We start from the raw sequence: 18,064 nt of genomic DNA on the forward strand, positions 1-18,064 counted from the left end.
AAATAAATAAATAAAATCTTAAAATAAAATAATTAGTATAGTGCCTGACACATATTAGGTGCTCAGCTAATTATAGGATTTTTTTTTAATCCCTTCCTCCCTTCTCCATAAGAAAACAAGACAGAATGAGAGACAAAGAAAATTATCCCTATGGGATGCAGTTCAAAAAGGACCATTCAGGGGTGCCTAGGTGGTGCAGTCGGTTGAGCATCCAACTCTTGATTTCTGCCAAGATTGTGGTCTTGGGGTCGTAAGATCAAGCCCTTGTGTGGAGCTCTGTGCTCAGCGCAGAGTCCACTTGTTATTCTCTCTCCCTCTGCCCCTCCTGCTTGTGCGCACTCGTGCACTCTCTCCCTCTTTCTCAAATGAATAAATAAATCTTTTTTTTTTTTTAAAGGACCATTCAGAAGGGAAAAGAGCCAAAATTATCTGCAGGATTATTTTAGAACAGGACATGGGTTCTCAATTCAGGAGAAATGAACTTTTTAAAGCCACGTAGCCTATCTTAAGGCACGTTTTTTTCTGGATTTGCAAACATTTAAAAATTTTTGCTTTCACATTAAAAGCCAAGATTAAACTATTTTGAGTGCAGAGTTGGTTCCTTGCATTATGGAGGAGTCTATGCTTAATCTATGGCTCCGTAAGTATTAATGAAGGGCCCAGATACCAGATGATAACGGCAGTGGTGCTGGGCTAGTTCTCACGCCTTATGTTTGCACCCAGAGGGGCTGGCTGTGATTTCATATTTAAAGAACTGAGCTTCACGATATAACGTACCGGGCTGTGTGATGTATGTCTTCCCACTACTAAACAATGAACTCTATGCAAACTCACAGCCATACACATACACATGCACTGAAATCACTAAAAACCAACTGGTTGAATTTATACAACTGTTTATTTTGTGTCTGAGTTTCAGTTTTGCCAGTGAGGCTACATTTTTTGCCTTAATCTGATTATTTTGCTGATGTCTAAAAAGCCTAGATAAGGTGGTTTCTGTCCCTAATTTTCCCCAACCTACTCCAGTGTGTCCCATACTTTTCTGTTACAATAACTCTTTCTCTACCTCTTCTCCCATCCACACATGACACTCTCAGTTCACCTATCTTCTGTTTATTCATAAGACTACGGACATGTTTCCTTAGCAACGGGCTAAGAACCTTTGAACCTCTATCTGCCATGTGTCTTCATGGTATATGCCTTCACATGTGCATGGCCTGAATATTTATGCTGCCTGCTGCTAGTCAGTTTTCAGACTGAATGGGGATGAGACACCCAGTGCCTCTGTCTTGCATTCACATTACACTGTGCATAGGAATTACCTAGCTGTTCTTCAATTTAAACTCCAAAGCAAATCTAACATATATGCCTCCCTACAAACTACCCAAATATCATCATGCCCACACAGAATGATTAGCTTGAAATTAAAAAATGACAACTGAAAATCACAAAGAAACTTGAAGAAATGACCACTTATATTACTTTTTAATAGCAAATAATAACTAAAACCCAGGAACCATAAAAGGACAATTAATTTGACAAAATAGTCATCTGACTATAGTTTGACTTTTCCTTCTAAAAGTGTGTTACATAGTAATTAGATATTTTTTCTGTACTGTAGAAAGGGAGGAAATAAATATATAAGCATTACTTAAAAAAAAAGTACCATAGATGCATCCATGATACCTCCCATTAATATGACCTTTCAGAAGACAACATGAGAACACATAGCCAAATTTCAAACACTCATAATCTTCTAATCAACAAGTCCACTTCTAGAAATTTATCCTAAAGATGTCATAAAATATGTAAAGATGTACCCACAAGTACTTCACAATAGTGAAAATAATTAACACCAAGAAGTCATTGGAGAGAATGACATAAAACATAGTTATGGGCATAGGAATTTGGCCATGACATGTTTCTAAATGAAAAAAGATTTCTGAAAGAACGTCTACATATTTATGTTTGTATGTGTCTGTGTGTATACATGCATAGAAAAAGTATCTAGAAAGACACTTATGAAAGTATTACATGGGTTATCACTGGGTGGTAAGATTAGAGGTTATTTCCACTTACTTTTTTATACCTTTTGCATTTTATTTATTTTTTAAAATATTTATTTATTTATTTGAGACAAAGAGAGCACGAACAGGGGGAGGGGCAGAGGAAGAGGATGTCCAAGTGGACTCTCGCTGAGCAGGGAGCCTGACTCAGGGCTCAATCCCTAGAGCCATGTGATCAGGACCTGATCTGAATCCAAGAGTCAGACACTTAACTGACTGAGCCATCCAGGCGCATTTTATAAATTGCTTTTTATAAATTGCTTGGAAAGAGACTAAAAGTAAAGCTATTTAAGTTTGGGGGGAAACATGTAATAATAGGGGATATACAAATATTAATGCCAAATGAAATATGTTAAAGTCAACCATCAAAATCTATACCACAGAATCTCGAGGACCTACTATAGAGACTAAAATCCCCTCTGTGTTCATCCATGCCCAGTGACATGGTGAGCATTTGAGGAAATCATGACTGTAGAAAAGACCTGTAGTTTTCCCATTTGTGTCACTCCACACACAGTCTTGTCTTCCTAGTGACTTCATATCTGCCACCTCCCTCCACCTTCCCCAATACTTATGGGCAGGCTGCTGGTGATTGATGGTCTATTATCAGAAAGATGAGCTGAGCTGTCAGGGGGAGTGGAGGTGAAAAGGAAGAGTTCCATAAGGCAGATGACATCCAGGGAAGCATGCCCACATACCATATGCCTACCTCATCCAGAAATGCATTCATTCATTAGTTCACATCCAGGTAAAACATTTAATATAGGTTAATTAGTATTCTACTACAAAAAACAAAACAGGCACAGAAACTAAATCCAACCTTTGGTTTTTTTCTCTTTCTTCCCTTGGTCCTTCCTCCCATCCCCTACCCCCTACCCACCGCTCAATCTCTCAATCTCTCTGTCTCTCTTTCTGGCAAATTTCAAACACCCTGTATAACCCAGCATATGGGCCAAGCCATCCCTGGAAAGAGATGCTAAGCCCTTCTGAGTGTCAGGTTGTCGTATTTATACATAAAAGGTTTTTTTCCCCTGCATTCTGGTCTTGGAAATGGACTAAGTCCATTTTGCACACTCCTGGCCACAGGCATGACCAGCATCCAGTCTGTACCTCCCAACCCTTCTACAAGCACCTTCAATCTGATGTGCTGCCTTATTTCCAACCTGCTTTGGGCTCAGACACTCTGCCAGGCATATGATGGGTCAGTTAAAGCTGCACCCCCAGCAGAGTCAGAGCACGTAGATTTTATTTAAAAGTGATGGCTACCCATTCAAGAGGTAATGTTGTCATCCTGGTCAGGCCTGAATCCAATCTGTGTTGGAGAACATGAAAGACCCCTGGCTACAACAAGGAATCATCACACAGTAATATAACCCAGTCAGGTACACTGCTATTTCTTGCCATTTTCTTTTTTCGTGCCACCATTTCACACACATTTTGCAATGATAAAGGTAGTTCCATTACCACCCATCTTGTAGCGATGGAAGAGTATTTTATAACTCAGTTTAGACAACTTTGAAGTTACTTCTGCAAATCTCTCTCCACCCTAACTCTATCCATCTTACATGACTTCTTTTTTTCTTTAAAAATAAGTATTATGTCTTTTTCTGTGTTACACAAACACACAAAGTCTGGACAAATGGCCAGGGGGTTGGGGACTCTGCTAAATTTTTAATTTTGAATATGGAATTAGGAAACTCAAACCATGACTCTTTCAAAGCAATTTGGAGGCAAGCCATCACTAGATTAATGGGATGTAGTCAAAGCTACAACTCACTCAAAATACTAGAAACCCCAGTTGGGTAAAGACCCTGCAGGCCCAAGTTTCTGGAATTTCCACCTCTCCTGGATCCTGAGAAGTCCAGCTCACTCACTTTCAGACCTACAGCATGATGGCCAGGGTTCATAGTGCTATTGTTTGTTGATGCTATTGTTTATGTTTTTAACAATATAGCTACTAGCGAGGTTATTTTATGTTCATTTCCCTGTGTGATTCTCACAAGACTCAGAGGTGAAAGGGAAATAATCAAATATGCAGTAATTACAAATGCTGCTGGATTTTTACAGACTTCTTCTCTCGTTTCAGAGGGAGTTTCTATTACTTTCACCTCTCAGGTATATTATAATGTGTTTGAGAAATAAAGAGGGGAAAGAACAAATAGTGCTTACCACCAACTAATCCAGCCACTGTAATTGGCAACAACATTCACAGATATTAACCCACAGTACTGAGCCACACAGAAATGAGATTAGTTCCATTCCAGTTATAATAACCACAGGAACCAGGCCCACATGTTTAGATCTTAGTGGAAGCAGGAGACAGCAAAGCAAGTCTAGTTTCAATGATCAGACAGGAATGGAGCCCTCCTCCCAAAAATCAAAATGAAACAATTGCCAGTGGTGGCTTGCCAGTGGTTCTAAGAGTTAGGAGGCAAAGAGTTTTGCAAAAAGAACCATAGGGAAGCAAAATGAAAATAAATTGCTCCAGTCCTAGGCATTCTTTGTGCCTGGGCACTGGTGCTCTTTTACACAATCCTCAGAAGAATAGATGATTGAAAAGCAAAACAAAATAGAACAAGTTAGAGGGCCATATTTGCATGGCCCTGAATGAAACAATTCAGGTCTCCCAAACTGGTGTCTATGGTGTAAGGCTTTAGGAACTACTCTGCAATATTTGCAGTTTTTTTCTCTCTACAACTGAGTCAAACAGAAAAACCCAAGTTGTAACAGAATTACCTAAATTAATACTACACTGGAAAGTAGAAATCAATATTGGGAACTTAAATGTTTATTTAGCTTTTATACCACCCTAAAAACAAGCAAACCCTGAAGAAATCTGTTCACTTGGATTTGATTTGAGAATCTGAAATCTACCTTTTCCTACCTCTGCCAAGTTAATCCCATTCCTCCTCTCCACTCCCACTCACAGCCCTTTCTGATTTCCTCCTTCCTTTACACCAAATGCAGAAGTAAACTGTGAAAAGCTGTTTAAGTACCCTTAACTTACTGAGAGAGGAAAGTATCTGACCGTTTTTTTATTCCATGATATTAAAGTAATTCATCTGAGTTTGCACTAATGACAGTAAATCTCTTGTGCTGACAAGCTGTGGTCAATTATCCTTTCTACAGCTTTTTAAATCCAAAGCACTAGGAAGTGCGTCAGTGTTGGAAACTTGTGGCTTGCTAATTCAAAGGAAACAGCCAACCAGCTTGGGTAGCCCTCTAGGTGTACTGCCCATGTTCCTCACCCCTAAACGGCTCCCCTAGGAGCCTGCAAATGCTGGGGCACTGCCACTGGAATTTACATGGATGGAGGAAACGGTTTAAATCAAGTGGTGTGTTATTTATCTCTATAATGAGTGGTTTAACAGTGACAATTAGGAAGGAAATTCTACAAGTCTGAACTCCAGTTACTTATTACTGCCACTGAAAGTCAATTATAGTATCCAAGTAATTACAGGGATTGGGATCATCTGTCATCTGGTAAATCATATTAGAGGGAAGAAGTACTTGGTTTGTTTTGAAAGCGTGTGATCTAGTCTCCATCATGTTGGTTAATTTTCAGACAAGGGAGTGCGCAAGGGAACTTGCCCCACATATCTGCAGATCTGATCACCTGGGAGAGCAACAGAAATGTTCACTGGATTTCCATCCAGGCTTAGTGGCTGTGCAAAAGAGCGAGTCAGCCAAGAGGTGGGTGTGGAGGGGCCCACTCTGCCAGACAAGTCACCCAGGACAATGCTCTTCAACTTAAAATCTTCATGTGGCACCTTGTTCTTTCTTGTGCCCCTGCTACACCAAGACCTTGTTCTCTTGCCTCCTCCAGGCCCACACTGCTCCCCCTCCATCCCCAATCCTCCTTCAGTCATCTCAGTCAGCTCACTGTGTCACAAACACCACCATTAGGATGTAAACCACTTCTGTGCCTTTTCTCTACCTGCTACATTAGATGCATTTTTCTCCTCTCTTCTGTCTGTCCAAACCCTCTTCACCCTTTAAAGTTCAGCCGGAGTCCTTACTCCTTTTTCATGTGGAATCCGATATGAGACCTCTCCTCTTATGAATTACGTATGGAATTCTAAGTTTATCGTTCAGTGGTCCTCAGACTGTGAACACCTAGCAGGGGCCACAGCTTGGATCTTCACTTCTCACACACGCATCTGGGATACATTTACACTCCCAAAGTTGTAATCCCTGGTCCTTGGTTCCTGAGGTTGCTGAGTTTAGCCTCATGTTTGGTGAAATGGCCAGGCCCAGCCGGCATTCCTTCATTTGTCCATCCTTCCTTCATTCAGCAGCATGCTTTGAAGGGCTGTTTAGAGCAGGACACCAGAACTATGGCTTTTAAGTTTGAATCCAGTGCTTCCTCTCCCACCACATTGCCTCAATGGGAAACTGCGTTTGCTCACACCACGCTGCAAGAATCAAGGAGTCAATGCTCATCATTCCTTCCTTGCCCAATACTTGTAGGAAAAGGGTCATAAAAGCACAAATACATATAGAAAAATGAGCTCTCTCCCCTGTGGTTCCACATGGCTCTCTTCAGAGCATTCTCAGTCCAAACCAAGGAGACAGAGAGAGGAAAATATTTTCAAATGATCTCCCAAATGACTTCAGGGCTTACACAGGGTTCAAATTTGGTTGAAGGGATGGGCAAAACTTGGGTGAGCCAGCTATGCTAGGGTCAGCCAGACTCTGGGGTCAGTCGGCCATGTTTGGGTTGAGTCAAGAACACTTGCTGTTCTTCACATCCCAAGACAGATACTGGAATTTTAACTTTCCTTCCTGTAGCCTCTTTCTGTTTTAAAAGTTTATTTCATCTTGTAGTAAGACTCCCCAGAGGATCTATTTTCTCATTCTCCCCTTTCATGGCATGTCCTTCAGTAGCTCCTATTCAGCACCTGTGGTGTTTAGATTTCAAAATTCCACTAGCACTTGCCCCCAACACGTTGTTTGTGTAAAAATGAACATACTGCATATATCCAGGGAAACTCACCAGGAGGAATCAAGAAATCTGAACAATGGGAAAATCCATCAAATATTTTCTTTAAAGCTTTTACTTTCTATAGGAAATATTGCCCACAACAAAGCAGTGAAAATAGAATGCTCTCGGACACCAAACATAAAGGCAAGACTGACAAGTCCAACAGCATCAGATCATATCAAAGGACTGCTTAAAACCCTTCAATGACTCTAGTTCTCAGACACTCATCAGCACAGTGTACTGAAGCTATCCTACTTGCCTTGCAACATCCACATCACCAATGATTACAGCATGTAAGTTCAGCACAGACCAGGATTATGCTGTGTCTCCTCATTGGCTAGCATGGTGTCTGGCACAGTGTGCCCTTAGTAAATTCTGTCATTATTGGCTTATATAAATACTATGTGCTAGGTGTAGAGATTTTAAAATACTAAGATACACAGTTCCCATCTTCAAGAAGTTCAAACCCTGGCAATGTGATACCCAAACCTGAGTGAGCATCAGAGTTATTCAGGACGCTATAAAACTGCAGAAATCCAGGCCTTGCCTCCAGAGATTCTAATTCAGTAGGTCTGGGCAGGGCCCCAGAATTCTGTATTTTTAATATGCTTCCAAGACACCTCTCATGATCAGACAAATTGGGAACCCTTGGTCTAGTGGGTAGATAATAAAGTCTTATGTTTGTACATCTCTTTTCCTACATATGAAGTATTTTCCATTATCTCACTTGATTCTTACTCTCTGAACCCGGAAGTTTACAAATGAGGACATGAAGCCCAGAAAGTTCAGAAACTGGCAAAGTCAGAGCCTGGATGTGAACCCAGGATTCACATCCACAAACTCATCAGTGTTTCCTTCTTACCAACTCTCTCTTGAGAGGAATGACCCAGGTTAGCTCTGTCAGGTAAAGAGCAACAAATCATAGGTCAATGAACAGCCAGTATGGCAGATCTCTTCTTAAGTTTTTTGGAAGAAACAAAGTAAGAGAAAACTATTGCCTTCGCCACCTACTCACCCATCCCTGAGAATGACACCAGGGAACAGAACTGATTATGGGGACAGACCCTCTCAGTGATGGCAAGTAATGAACATTATTTCGTCATAGGTGTGTTTTACATGGAAAATAAATAAATCAACTGACAAAGTTAATTCTAATGAGTGGAATAAGCTTGGTTCATACTCCAAAAGGTCCCTTGGTAGGGACAACATGGTGAACTAAACAGCAAACCAAATGCAATCCTGTAACCGAACATGGCTCATGAACTCAGTCCTCTTGTTCTTCTCTGGGTTGTTACCTAGCCCACTTCACTTCACTCTACTGTCTGCAGTGTGGTTGAGATAACCCATTAGATTTATCCCACTATTATCATATGATCCAATATGACATTAACAATGCATTTGACAGCAGACAGATGAAAGTTCCAGCTGTCTTTCTGGATTAGAAACAACAAGTTTCATTTTGCAATTGTAAGCTTTGAGAGAACAATGTCAGCAAAAGGTGCTTCCATTAGCACTGGGTGTTAAATGAAAACAATGTATTGTGTATCACTGTATCAAAAACTAATGATGTATCGTATGGTGACTAACATAATAAAATAAAATTTAAAAAAAACAAAAGGTGCTTCTATTGTCTACGCTGGTGCACAACCTGAAGCTTTTCCCTGCCACTTCCCTACCAAGAAAAAGCCAAGGGGTTAAATAGTGTGGACCTTAATTTACCCCCTCATTCAGGAATGTGGTCCTTTCGGTCTGTGTCTACGTGTGAAGCAAAGCTCTATAAAGCATACAGAGGACTTGTACTGACCACACACACACATACCACACACACGTAGGGGTAGGGAAACAAGTCTCTAGAAAAATAAGAAGCAAATGATCTCCTTTCAATTCTTCTTGAAAGTGTTTCTGAGTGGAGGAGCATCTCATGAAGATTTTTTGTTGTTTTTTCCTCTCAGAGACAACTTTCTTTTATGTGATGGCACCAAGCATTACTTGAGGAAGTTAAGGAGGGGAGAGAGAAAAGGAAAAGACTATCAAGTGTACCTAGACGTTTGTCAAGCATAGATACTCAAAAAAAGTGACCAATGGCCCTTATTTCCTTATACTCACAATTAGAAATGAACAACTCTGAAAGCAGTGTCCTGAAGAAAGTATTCTGTGATGATTCTCCATTTACTGTCTCCTCGGTTGGGATTTCCTAGCCTAAGCATATTAAAATCAGACCTTACTGGACCCACTGAGTTATACACATAAATATACAAATTCAGACCACTTTTTTTTTTCTTAAGAAGGCTCCACACCCAGTGTGTAGCCCAACATAGGGCTTGAACTCATGATCCTTAGATCAAGACCTGGGCTGAGATCAAGAGTTGGACACTTAATCAACTGAGCCACCGAGGTATCCTCAGACCATTTTTTAAGTAATCAGTTTGAGAGGCTACATGCTTGGTGAGAATCCTTCTCCTTTTATTTATTTATTTATTTATTTTTAAGTTTCATTTATGCATTAAATTAAAGTATTAAGAAAAATTAAGAAAACAATTCCCTTTACAATTGCAACAAAAAGAATAAAATACCTATAAATAAACTTAATCCAGGAGGTGAAAGACCTGTACTCTGAAAACTATAAAACAGTGATATAAAATATAATAATGATATAAAAAATTGAAGATGACACAAATGGAAAGATATACTCATGGACTGGAAGAGTTAATATTGTTAAGATGTCCATACTACCCAAAGTAATCTACACATTCAGTGAAATCCCTATCAAAATACCAATAGCATTTTTTCACAGAACTAGAAAAAATAATTCCAAAATTTGTATGGAATCATAAAAAACGTCAAATACTCAAAGCAAATCTTGAAAAAGAAGAACAAAGCTAGAGGTATCATAATTCTAGATTTCAAGATTTACTACATAGCAATAATAATCAAAACAGTATTGTAGTGGTACAAAAACAGATACATAAATCAATGGAACAGAATAAAGAGCCCAGAAATAAACCCACAGTTACATGGTCAATTAATCTATGACAAAGGAGGCAAGAATAAACAATGGGGAAAAGACAGTCTCGTCAATAAATGGTGCTGGGAAAACTAGACAGCTACATGCAAAAGAATGAAACTGGACCACTTTCCTACACCATACACAAAAATGAACTACAAATGGATTAAAGACCTAAATGTGAGACCTGAAAACATAAAACTCCTGGAAGAAAACATAGGCAGTAACCTCTCTGAGATAGGCCTTAGCAACATTTTCCTAAATATGTCTTCTCAAGCAAGGGAAACAAAAGCAAGAATAAACTATTGGGACTACATAAAAAAAAAAAAAAAAGCTCTTGCAAGCAAAGTAACCACAAAATGAGAAGGCAACTTACTGAATGGGAGAAGATATTTGCAAATGATATATCTGATAAGAAGTTAATATCCAAAATATATAAAGAACTTAAAGAACTCAACACCAAAAAACCAAATTTGATTAAAAAATGGGCAGAAGATCTGAACATTTTTCTAGAGAAGCTATGCAAATAAGCAACAGACACATGAAAAGATGCTCAACATTGCTAATTATCAGGGAAATGCAAATCAAAACCACAATGAGATAGCATGTTATTCCTGTCAGACTAGTATCAAAAAGACAAGAAATAACAAGTGTTGGTGAGAATGTGGAGAAAAAGAAACCTTGGTGCACTGTTGATGGGAATGTAAATTAATGCCACTGTGAAAATCAGTATGGCGCTTCCTCAAAAAATTAAAAGTAGAAATACCATACGATCTAGTAGTTCTACTGCTGGATATTTACCCAAAGAAAACAAAAACACTAATTTGAAAAGATATATGCACCCCTGTGTTTACTGCAGCATTATTTACAATAGGTAATATATGGAAGCAACCTAAATGTCCATCAATAGATGACTGGATAAAGAAGATGTGGTATATATGTAAATGGAATATTACTAAGCTATAAAAAAAATGAGATCTTGCCATTTGTGACAACATGGATGGACTTAGTGGGTATTACGCTAAGTGAAGTAAGTCAGAGAGAAAGACAAGTACCATATTTCATTTATATGTGGAGTCTAAAAAACAAAACAAATGAACAAACAAAAAAAGCACAAACAGACCCATAAATACAGAGAACTGGTAGTTGCCAGAGGGTAGAGTGGCTGGAGGATGGGCAAACTGGGTGAAGGAGAGTGGGAGACACAGGCTTCCAGTTATGCAATGAGTAAGTCATGGGGATGAAAGGTACAGCATAGGGAATATAGTCAATTGTATTGTAGCAGCATTGTATGGCGACCGACGGTAGCTACAATTGTGGTAAGCATAGTAGAACATGAAGAGATGTCAAATCACTATATTGTAGACCTGAAACAAATGTAACGCTGTGTCTCAACTATAATTTAAAAAATATACTTGATACAGATATAGATATATTGCTGATATCTATTATTACAGGTCCAGAATTAGGTGCCACTAAGACAGGATCTCATCATAGCAGTGGCAGCAAAAGTGGTCAAGGATCATCCTAGAAGGGACAGTTTGGCACTTTCCATGGAGAGGAGCCCAGCAGCAGCCTTGGCCATGCCTACTTCCCACAGGACATAGATGAAGACGGGGGCATGAAGAGGCTGTGGTGGTGCCTAAAGCCTGTATGGGAATGTGAAAGTCTGATTTGAAGACTGAACCACATTCTTTCCAGTATCAACAGTTTTTCTTCCTTTATGATCAATGTGATGCACAGGAGCTGCTTTAGGAGCAAATGCTATATCCAGAAGCATGGATTATATGACTTTTATATGAGTCTGGGATTGTCTATGAGCATCAGTATTTTTATTAGAGAAAACTGCATTTTGAAATAAAACCAACAAAAACAAGGTCTCCTGCAACTTATCAGAAGAGGATCTCTGAAAGCAGATCAACATGGCCATGCAAATCTTTTTGTTTTGAATTATTTGTTTTATTTTGAAAATATTTTTGAGTACATATATAATGTAACAATGTTACATTAGTTTCAGGTGTACAACACAGTGATTCAACAAGTTTATACATTATGCTATGCTCACCACAAGTCGGGCCACGGACTTATGTAATAAATGCTATTTATGTAATAAATGCTATTACAATATCACTATAAAGAAAGGCTGTGGGCCAGACTGCTCTCAATGGGAGCTGGTAAGATTGCCAACTGGGCTGCTTATGCATTTGAGCCAGTCACCTTAGTGCCTCCATTAGGAACTCTTGTCCTTGTTAAGATCTACAGTTATGGTCACTCATGCTCCAAATGAAGAGGGCACAGAGATATTAAATAATGTCTCGCAAACAAGGTGATCCATATTTTGGGGTTTCTGCAATACTTGTCATTGTAGTATTCTTATTAATCTTTGTGTTAGAACCTCACCATGGAAACAAATATTCTTGTTACATAACCATCTACTCTGCAAATGGAGTGCCTTCAGTCAGCTATGTTAAAGGCCTAGTCATTGCTTTAAAGAATACTCTTCTGGAAAGCCTCAGCTGAGACATTCCTTGGCCTGGATTCTGCTGCTAAACCTTATAATCTATGAAGGCAAACAGGTTATCTAAACAGGGCCCTGAACATACTGAACCCTTCTACATAGTGACCCCAAATGGTTTAAGTATTCTTTTTAGTGTCAGTTTTAACTTGCTCAGCTCTTCTTTTTAAAGAGTGGCAAGATATGCCTGTTAATGAGATCACTGGTACCTTGAGTGCCTCCCTTAAAATCATTGTGGGGATGCCAAGATTGCATGCCTTTAAACATATCCATTTAGTCTAGCAAGATGCCATGTCTTTCTGATAAGATGAAAAAATAATGAATATAATCTAATATTTCTAATATCCCTAATATTTTCAACAGCAATGAATAAAGTTTAACCTGGAAAACTGAACAGCTAACTGGTGGAAGTATGTCCCAAAGAAATGGAAATCTAACAGTTTTTTGAGAAACAAATTTAATTAAAACATTATTCTGTAATTCTGCTACAAAATGAGTTTGAATTTCGGAACAGATCTGAAAGTGACATTGTTCTCTTAAATAATATTCTCTAGAGAAAAACCATTTTTAAGATTTCCGTAATTTGGATCAAGAAAAATTAATTTTCTTATTTTTAAATTATGGCCATTAACGGAAATGACCTTAGAATGTGGCTGGCTTCTATTTTTATTAACATGGTATTATTGTATATGTATCTTAGGCCTTGATTTCTCCATGAAGAACTAATGTATTAATTTCAAATGTAAAAAAAAATAAAATCTTATTTCTTTATTGTCAAAGCTAAAAAGACATGTCCTTGTACCAGGGTACTGGTAAAGCAACCTACTAGTCAAATAAGAGTAGAATTTTTTTCAAAATACTGTTATAAATATTTGTTTGGGGAAATTAATTTGTGGGGATTTTGAAAACAGTCTGATATGATGTGGAACCAGATCTGGCAGATAGAGTAGATTATTTAAGTTTGTAATAACATTTTGGGTGATTTATAACTATAGCAAAGAGACCAATTTTCCTTCTGGCTCAGACATGACTCTACTAAAGAGAAATTTTGAAAATGTTTGGAGAAAGGGCAGTACCAGCAGAAGACACAAAATGTGTGTCCTTATGCATGACGGCCTAGATGTTTACAAATAATCAGTTCAAGAACAGAATGGGAGAGGTCATGTTTAAAATCTCTGATGTTTACTATATCTGATTATCAAAGTTGAGAAGTTTTATTTTTTAAGAAAATAAAAACACCTTTTTTTCTTTTTTGCAGACAATACCAGAGTTAAATTATTCTAAGTTTATATCTTAGGCAAAGAATCTTAAGTGCTTTTTATTTTCCAGGTTTAAAAAAATTTATATCCCACACACCCAACATTCCTTTCTATGCCTAAGAGATTAATTTCTCACCACTCTGGGTGATCTCAGCAAAGTCTTTCCAGGGTTAATCAAAAATTTTAATGCCAGCAATATATGATATGAGAACACCGGTATATACACGCTACAATTAAGAAGTATTTTCTATATACACAAGTAACTGAGCTGTCCATTAAAAGCTTTAAAAAAGCATGGAAATTTGAAAAAGTCTTTGATTTAAAAGAAGTTGATGTCTTCATTATTAGTACATTATCTGACATCAAAAGAAACTCTGAATATATCCATTTTTACAACTTTATTGTGTAAGCTGCATATACTTAAGTATATAATTTAATAAATGTTGTCATAAGTAAACATCCATGAAATCATCATCACAATCAGTATAATGAGCACAACCATCACTCCCAAAAGTTTCCTCAGGTCCATTTATAATTCCTCCCTCCTCAGACAACCCACTAACTTGCTTTCAGTCATGACAGTTCTGTTTATATAGGATTTTATAGAAAGGGATCTCTACTCTCTTTCATCTGGCTTCTTTCAGTTAGTATAATTATTTTGAGATTCATCCATGTTATTGCATGTATCAATATTTTATTCCTTTTTATTACAGATAATTCTATTTTTTCCAATTTATTTTAGATATTTATTATGTTGATGTATGTTCCCTCTAAACCTACTTTGTTGAGGGTTTTTATCATGAAATGTACTTTCTCAGATTTTTTTCTGCATCTATTGAAATGGATCATATAGTTGTTGTTGTTTTTTTTTACCTTAAACTTTTATGAGGATTTAACAAGGCCTTTCCTTCATTTACTTTTAGCTATTCCATAAATACCAGAAGAGAAATTGGACACTTTGTAATGAAACTTAGAAAAATTTCGTTTTTCCATAAAGCAAACTTATAAATCTTTCCCTTTGGCTCCTTCTTCCAATCCTCCTTCACTGTGCTGAAGAGCTATTGAGTTCTTCCAGATTTTTGATTAGGCAGGTGGTTTCCAAGCTGACTGGGCTTTCCAGGTAGGTAGTTCCTGCACAGGGTTTTCCAGTCACTGGGTCTATAACCTGTCCAACTTTGAAAGTGATCTCAGCCAGTTCATGTTTCACGTGCTTTGTTCGTGGAACAGGTAGAGCTTTGAGAAGCACAATATCCCCAACTGTGCACTGCTGAAGAGCATCGTGAGCAAAGTAGGTTTTACGCTTATTAAAATACTTTAATAAATAGGGGTCCAAAACAAGCCTGGTCACTCTCACTTTAGCTGTTTTTTGCATTGCTGTTCCAATCACCTTCCCCACGATCCATTTGGCATGGACGGATGAACAAACTACTGACATTATGTGGCTTTGGTCACCTCGCCTCCAGGTTCTCACCGGGGTGGTGTCTCACTCCTCCAAATTCACCCCCTGCAACTGCAGGGCTCGACCCGTGCTCACCTTCTGGCTCTGTTTTCCTGGCACATGTAGTCTGGATCGATCATATAGTTTTTATCCTTTCTCTTGTTGATGTGATATATCATACTGATTGATTTGTGAATATCGAACCACCCTTGCATACTGGGAATAAATCCTACTTGATCATGGTGAATGACTTCTTTAAGGTATTGTTGGATTCAGTTTGCTAATATTTTGTTGAAGATTTTTCATCTATGTTCATCAGAGATATTGACCTGTAGTTCTCTTTTCTTGTAGTATCTTCATCTGGTTTTGGTATCAGGGTAATGCTGGCCTCACAGAATGAGTTTGGAAGCTTTCCTTCCTCTTTTATATTTTGGACTAGTTTGAGAAGAACAGGTATTAACTCTTATTTAAGTGTTTCGTAGAATTCACCTAAGAAGCCATCTGGTCCTAGACATTTGTTTGTTGGGAGTTTTTTGATTACTGAATCAATTTCACTGCTGATAATTAGTCTGTTCAAATGTTCTATATCTTCCTTACTCAGTTTTGGAAGGTTACATGTTTCTAGGAATTATCCATTTCTTCTAGGTTGTCCAATTTGTTGGCATATAATTTTTCATAATATTCTCATAATTGTTTGTATTTCTGTAGTGTTGCTTGTTATTTCCCCTCTCTCATTTGTCATTTTGTTTGAGTCCTTTCTCTTTTTTCCTTGACGAGTCTAGCTAGAGGTTTATCAATTTTCTTGATTTTTTTCAAAGAACCAGCCCCTGGTTTCATTGATCTGTTCTATTGTATTTGTCATCTTCCCCGATTTTTTCTTGTGGTTGATTTCCAGTTTCATAGCATTGTAGTTGGAAAAGATGCATGGTATGAATTCATTCCTTTTGAATTTGTTGAGACTTGTTCTGTGGCCTAATATGTGATGTATTCTGGAGAATGTTCCATGTGCACTTAAAAAGAATGTGCATTCTGCTGTTTTAGGATGGAATGTTGTGAATATATCTATTAGATGCATCTGGTCCAATGTGTCATTCAAAGCCACTATTTCCTTGTTAATTTTCTGTCTGGATGATCCATCCATTGGTGTAAAGGGGGTTTTAATGTCCCCTACTATTATTGTATTACTATTGATTACTTCCTTTGTTTTTCTTATTAGCTGCTTTGTGTATTTGAGTGCTTCCATGTTGGGTGCACAAATATTTACAAATGTTAAATCTCCTTGTTGGATTGTTCCATTTATGATTATATAGTGTCCTTCTTTGTCTCTTGCTACAGTCTTTGTTTTAAAGTCTCTAAATAAGTAATTTAAGAACTTTAAATAAATGAATATTGCTTCCTATGTAAATAAATAAATATTGCAACCAGGCTCTTCATTTCCATTTGTCTGATGGATGCTTTTTCATCGCTTCACTTTCAATCTGCATGTGTCTTTATGTCTGAAATGAGTCTCTTGTAGGCAGCATATAGACAGGTCTTGCTTTTGTATTAATTCCTTCATCCTATGTCTTTTGATTGGAGTGTTTAGTCCATTTATATGCAAAGTAATTGTTGATAGGTATGTATTGCCATTTTGTTACTTGTTTTATGGCTACATTTGTAGCTCTCTGTTCCTTTATTCTCTTGCTCTCTTCTCTCATAGTTCGCTGGCTTTCTTTAGTGATATACTTGAATTCCTTTCTCTTTATTTTTTGCATTTCTATCACTGTTTTTTGATTTGTGCTTACCATTAGGTTTGTATACAATATCTTATGCATATAGCGATCTATATTAAGTTGATGGTCACTTAAGTTTGAACCCATTCTTCAGTTTTATCCCTCCACATTTTAGGTATATGGTGTCATAATTTATATCCTTTCATTTTGTGAATCCCTGGACTGATTTTTATAGATATACTTCATTTTACTGCTTTTGTGTTTCCTACTTTTCTTACTCCTGCTTATGGTCTTTCCTTTCCATTGAAAGAATCCCTTTTAACATTTCTTGCAGGGCTGGTTTAGTGGTCATGAATTCCTTTAACTTTCATTTGTAGAAACTCTTTATCTCTCTTTCTATTCTGAATGCAAGCCTTGCTGGATAGAGTATTCTTGTCAGCAGGTTTTTTTTCTTTCAGCATTTGAATATATCATGCCATACTCTTCTGGCCTGCAGAGTTCTGCTGAAAAATCAGCTGATAGTCTTATGGGATTTCCTTTGTATGTAACTGTTTTCTCTTGCTGCTTTTAAAATTATCTCTTTATCACTACTTTTTGCCACTTAAACTATTATGTGTCTTGGTGTGGACCTCCCTGGTTTGATTTTGTTGGATCTCTATGCCTCCTGGAGCTGGATATCTGCTTCATTTCCCAGATTCAGGAAGTTTTCAGCTTCTTCAAAACAACTTCAACAACTTCAAAAGTGTCTGAGAGGACAACTTCAAAAGTTTCATTTCTTCAAAAACATTTTCTGCCCCCTTTTCTCTCTCTTCTCCTTCTGGGATCCCTATAATGCAAATTTATTATGCTTGGTGGTGCCACTGAGTTCTCTTAATCTATTCTCATTCTTTATTATTTTTTCTCTCTCCTCTTCAGCTTGGTTGCTTTTCATTACTCTGTCCTCCAGGTCACTGATCCATTCTCCTGCTTCCTCTAGTCTACTATTTATTCCCTCCAGTGTAATTTTAATTTCAGTTATTGAGTTATTTATCTCTGGTTCTTTTTGGTGTTTCTATCTCTTTTGTTGAGGGTCTCACTGAGGTCCTC

The 18,064-nt window shown here is 37.7% G+C and overlaps 2 pseudogenes; one reads left to right on the plus strand and one right to left on the minus strand.

Moving 5' to 3' along the window:
* Positions 1–11,748: 11,748 nt before the first annotated feature.
* Positions 11,749–13,017, plus strand: LOC115937839 (magnesium transporter NIPA2-like; annotated as a pseudogene).
* A 1,668-nt stretch (positions 13,018–14,685) lies between these two features.
* Positions 14,686–17,076, minus strand: LOC145716572 (small ribosomal subunit protein uS17m pseudogene; annotated as a pseudogene).
* Between the last annotated feature and the right edge of the window lie 988 nt (positions 17,077–18,064).

This window comes from Leptonychotes weddellii, chromosome 12 (genome assembly GCF_054177405.1).
Source record: "Leptonychotes weddellii isolate Sample4059 chromosome 12, ASM5417740v2, whole genome shotgun sequence".
In the NCBI taxonomy this organism is placed as follows: domain Eukaryota; kingdom Metazoa; phylum Chordata; class Mammalia; order Carnivora; family Phocidae; genus Leptonychotes; species Leptonychotes weddellii.